The following is a 6,000-nucleotide window of genomic DNA, read 5'->3' on the forward strand; positions in this document are numbered from 1 at the left end:
TCAACAATCGTGGAAGATAGCATGCCCTCAACCAAGTCTGCCACCAACGACTCCTCCATTCGTGAGGACTTTCCCTTGTCTGAGCGAGAAGATGTTGCCACAACGGGCGGACTCCTAGGAGTATCTACAAAACTCAAGAGCAACAAATCAGAAACCAACAGCACGAGCAAAGGTAAGACATCAAAAAACTGAATTACCTTCTGCTTCGATGTTTGGGGGGTTGACGCCTTGGGAAGAAGGTGACTCATCCATGGGTTGTGATGAGGACTCTGGGATTGAAGATGTCTCTTTAAGCGTAGTCCCCTCATCAACCGGTTTGGATGAAGTAGTCTCAGTAGAGGATGATGGAGCAGAAATTGTCGATGCCAAAGCCTTTGAAGGAGAGGCTGAGCTTTTCTGAAAAGTCCAAAAGATCATCAGCACACAGAAAAGTTTCAAATATAGAAAAATATACTTGTAAGTAAACCAATTTAATTACCTTCCTCCTGACGATAAGAGGGGCATCATCATCATCATCAACATCATCCTCCAGAATGAGAGACGCTGAGGCTGGCCGTTTACGGCTTGGAGCACTTTTGGCCGTAGTAGGCTTGGCAGTGAGAGAAGAAGATGGACGAGCAGACTGTTTAGTGCGACGAGAAGGAGAGGGGCTCCGAACAGACAAAGGAATGACCAAAACAGGAGGAGGAGAAGAAATGCTCGGTTGGTCTAATGAATGAAAGGCACGATTGGCATCAGTCGCAAATAATCTGCGCTTCACCGACGGCCAGAATTGTTCAAAAAGAGGGTGAATGGCGTGGCTAGAATTGAAGGGGGCCAATAAAAAATGACTGGTTAAAAGAAGATTACGAGCATCTATGGCCTCTGCCTCCGCCTTAGTAATGGTATGAAAACGGTCAACTAAGTTCCTTGAATAGCAAGGAGGAACAGGCCAAGTTTGGCCAAAACCAAGCTGACGAGCAAAAAATTGGGGAGCATAAATCTCTACCCCCGCTTTGGCATTGGTCCCAGTTAGAATATCATGAAATAGCTCCCTCCCGGTTAAAAATTGGATCCAAATGAGCAGGGAGGTGCTCGCGTTATCTATAGTGGAAGGGGGATGTACATAATTTGGAGTCAAAAAAGGAGAGAAAGGAAAAAAGGAAGGGATTGAATCCAAAGAATAAAAGAATGAAAAAATGTCCCTTCTGGACATATTTACAGGAGTTAAGGGCTCTATGGCTAGCCCATAACAGCTAGCAGAAGGGCGAGAAATAGATGGAGCACCAAGCGATGGAAAATAGGATCTCAACCACAGTTGAGTGAACCAAAGAGGTCCACTGCCAGTGGGAGATGCAACATTTTTCAATTGAGTTTGAAGAGAGGCCATGCCTCTATAAAGGGCAACCAAAAACAAAGAACATAAATTCAAAGGCCTGCCACGCGCCAATTCGTGCGCTATAGATAAATAACTCAGAGAGGGCTTTATACTTGGCACGCACAAAACATATTTACAAAGCCAAACTAAAAGGAAGGCCACTCGCTCAGTATGGGTAGGCTCAGCGCTCGAATGATTGTGGAGGGTCTGCAGGCTTGAATAAGAATCGGTGTAGTTTCTACCAAACTTTGGGGCGCCACCAGAGACTAAGATACCAGGAAAAATGGTATCGCCCAAAGGTGGCAGATTCAACAGGGCTCCAACATCCCTTAAGGTAATAGACATAGGGTCAAGAAGGAAAATAAAGGTGTTATACTCAGAAGACCAAAAATTCAAAGCAATTGAAAAGAGTGCTGAATCAAAAGAAGGGGGGCGGATGGAGATTTCCAACAAATCAAAAATCCTAGCGCTATCAAAAAATGCCTTGGTAGGACCATGACCCACAAGGCGAGCATGCCACCTACGAAAAGCTACATCAGATTTAGGTCAAGTGAGAATACCTCTTTCGCGAAGTGGCCCCAGTGGCAGAGAGTTTAGAAAATGAGGGCCATGAGTGCAAGGAAACAGCTGACCCACCGCCGCCTGTTCAACTGCCTCCACGTTGTTAAAGAAAGGACCCAAGTAAAATTCATTACGTCCAATGTCGGCGAGCGCGAGAAAACTTGGGGTTATGTATGGGCGACTCAGAAGTCTCTGAAAGTCATCAAAACTAAAGGAATCACTAGCTTGAGATTGTGAAGCAGCCATTTGAGAAGGAACGAAGTTTTGCAGGGTTACGTAGCAAGGAAGCAAAAGATGAACAGTGAATCGTGAAGGAGACGCAAAAAATATGAAGCGTGGTTTGATGGCAGTGAAATGGCGTGTTTGGGGTTTATAAGGGTTTGCAAAACGACGCACCTTTTCAAGTTATAGAAGGAAACAATGATTGAAATTCTTGAGAATTTCGAATGTTGCTGGAAACACAAAGTGAATATGGCAAAATTTAATAATTATTATTAATTCTGCCATATTGGGGGGTAATTGTTGACACATAAAAATTCAGCCCAAATCGAACAGCCCAAGGAGTGAAGCCCAATTGGAGAATCCCCAAATCAGATAGCCCAAAGAACGAAGCCCAATCGAACAAATCAAGATGAAGGCCCAAATAAGGAGGCCCAAGAACGCGGTAACGCCATCGCCCAAGCTTGCAAGTCGCCTAGAATCTGAGCAAATGGAGTGTCATACAGTCACCCAGAGCTGTTACTCTATTCTCGCCCAAACCTTCAAGTCACCCAAGGTATTAACAAACATAACGCGTCGTAGTTATCAAGAAGTGCAGTTATCAAAGCAGTTATTAAAGCAACCCTATCACGTTCCACGATTCAAGGAATTCAATCGAAAGCGGTTGAACGATGAAGGGTAATGGGAGCAGTTAAAAGACAGTTTTCATGACAAGGTGGCCATTACGAAGAAAGTGGGTAGTTATAGGACGATCAAGCAGTTTTCAGAGAGGTTGATCACAAAGAGATCACCTATGAAGTATAAAAGGGAGAAATGACGTAGAAGCAAGGGACCGAATCCAAAACTCTCGAACAGAGAATATGTAATTTTCATTTCCTTAGTTTTTAGACTTAAACACTTTTCTTTCAGTAACTCGTGTGCTTACGCCCCTTGGAGGCACGTTGTTTTTCATTTCCAATTGTAAAGTCATCGCCAATAAAAAAACACCCCTTTTTGGGACTTTGTCTCAAGAGGTTTGTCCCTTACACAATCGTCTGATCTCTTTTAATTGTTAGCGACTCTCATACCTGAAACAAAAGCAACGAAATGTATTCTCATCGTCCCTCCGATACTTAAGTCAAACAAGAAATTTAGTGAGTAAGGCTATGAAACGAAAACAATGAAAAATGTACCTTAACAATGAACTTTGGTTAAGTATTTATAGGTATTAGTGGTAGAGTTACAGAAGGATTTAATCATGTATGATCCTTATCCTTATAGGGTGAGGTATTTGTGTTGTAGTTAAAGTGTTGTATTTTAGTTTGAATTAAATGCTACAAACCAATAATAGTGTAGTTAAAGAGCACTAGGAACCGTAGTTTAGGCGGAATTAACATTTTCCTAGGTCGTTGGGAAGAATATCATCAAGGGATCTTGAGAACGGACCAAAAAGAAGGTAGGCCCGTTCTAGATAAACCCCGACCTCAAATTCGATGGTATTGGGGAAAGTTGAAGTTGGGACAGGTAGCTCGAGTTCGGGGTTCATAGATTTTTGGGTCATCAGGGCTCAAACAAGGACATAATTTTCAATAAATATCATTATCGTTCTAGCACACAAGTTATTTCCATGTGCTGATATTTTTTATTAAAAAATTTACTTTTGAAATGAATTGGAATCTTTATATTTTTTAATTTCGTAAAAATATGTTGCTCATATTTTGGGTGAAATTAAAAAATAATAATAATTTTCAAATCGTTTAAATAACTAAAATTCTTAGTTACATCTTTATGTTTTTTTTTTTTTTGTAATAATTGTAAGACAATTTTTGCAATAAACTTCTGGGGGATAGATATTTTTCATCTTCGGATCATCAGAAATGTATTTTTGAAAAAAATTAAATATTTTTTCGTAGTATATAGTTGCACAGAAGTCAATCTGCAACATAAAATTTCGAGTGAAAACCTTCTTGATGCCAAACAGAAACATATATGATCCTTAGTAACTTGTTCACTATTATATAATTTTGTAAGCAAGTATAAACCAACACTTAACACCTACTTCAATCAAGCTCGAGTACTTTTTTAATTAAAACAATTTTTAATTTATTGAATGTTGTTTCTTGGTGGAAAAGTTATAGGCTCCCCCTTCATAATTTCTCAACCTGCAGATGTTGGACCAATTATTTTCAATGAATTTATTAAAGTGGTTTATGTGATAAAATCTAATTGGTCCATTGAAAAGTAACTGTTTTATAATTGTCCACTTTGATAGAAAGTGAGTAGTTTTATGGCCCATAAGAAACTGCCTCTCTCTGCCTATATACGTGAGTGAAATTCATTAATTAATTCATTTAATTACAGTAAGGAAAGAAGGGGAGAACAATTTCCTGTTTTCTTGTTTCTCTTATTTTGCAAGTTTAAATTTCTCAATTATTGCCATAGATCAAGATATGTTTTTTGATTAATTAACTTATATGTGAACATCATGAATTTTAAGATCTTGATATTATAGTTTAATTTCTTACATGTGGTATAAGAGTCTAATTTTTAAATTGTTAATTTTCCTTTAAAGATTTACTATTTTTCCTATGGGATCTTTAATTATCTTTATTGATTTACGGATCAAGGTCTAAAATTAGAATGACAGTGCCACTGTTAAATATTTTCTGACCACAAAATCCATATTAATCGGTATCAATGGCTGTTTAATTATGAAAGTTACCTGTGTTATTAAAATGGCATGAATTGCTGTCCAATGGTTTTAAAATTGATTTTATCTACCAAGCTGCCGACATATTCTGCATTTATTGTTGATGATGGCCAGATTGGGTTTATGATTATGTGTGGGTTGAATATTGTGTCCAGAAGTCAAATGTTAACATTGGTACTTGATTTCCTCTTTCCGAAGAAACAAAATTGAAGTGTCAGAGTAGTTTCGGAAGCTTGAACATTACTCCCTGTCCCGGTTTGGGAATAGGATTAAAAACAGGTAGCGCACCCATTTGGAGGGGCGCCTACCCATGGGGTATATTTTTATATCCATGTTCCCAAGTAGGGACAGGTGGTTTTATCCTCGATAGCATATTCCGTGCAATTTGAATTATGGATTATATCTAATTTAATCACTTCTCATATCTTATTCATCGTCGAAAGTGAATAAAAAATTATATGGTAATTAATTTACACATAACAATTGGGATGAAAAATGTTCCATTCAGAGTTTTGATGAATCACTTATATAAATGTTTTATTTATATTAATCTTCGATTAATGTTGTTTGTTAGTCATCAAAGTGGACAAATATTATTGTATTTTGAACACTAAATTATATAATTTATTTGTCAATTACTCTTGATAGTGTTATTATTGTCAAGAGTATATTGACATTCATATATTATAAAATTATTATGGATCACCCAAAGACTGATCAGTTAATTTTATTAATCTTGAACATGATCGTGGTTAATTGATTTACTTGGTCGGATGTGTTTGTATATCTAAAGATATCGTACATGTTTGATTAGAGTATATTTGATTACCAATTAAGGGAAAATTAAATTAGTATCATTATATTTATTATGATAGAACAAAGTAGTATCACCCAAAGGAGAACTGCGGTATACATTTATTGCTATCTGAATCTAAATTTAAGTAGTTAAATCTAAACTCGAAACATTTAATGTTAGAGCATTTTATATTTTGCAGTATATGTTCCCGTTTCTCTGCATTCGCATGCTTCATTTGTGTCGCCATTTAATGAGCTCAATTTATTTGACTGGTGTGAACAATTCCAGTTCAATTTAGGTGTTTTTGGATTTGGACTTGGACTTGGCACTTCAAGTTGAGAAACTTGCAAATCTTACTGATGAGAGCAGTGCTGATGA

This window comes from Olea europaea, unplaced genomic scaffold (genome assembly GCF_002742605.1).
Source record: "Olea europaea var. sylvestris unplaced genomic scaffold, O_europaea_v1 scaffold1775, whole genome shotgun sequence".
Taxonomy (NCBI): Eukaryota; Viridiplantae; Streptophyta; class Magnoliopsida; order Lamiales; family Oleaceae; genus Olea; species Olea europaea.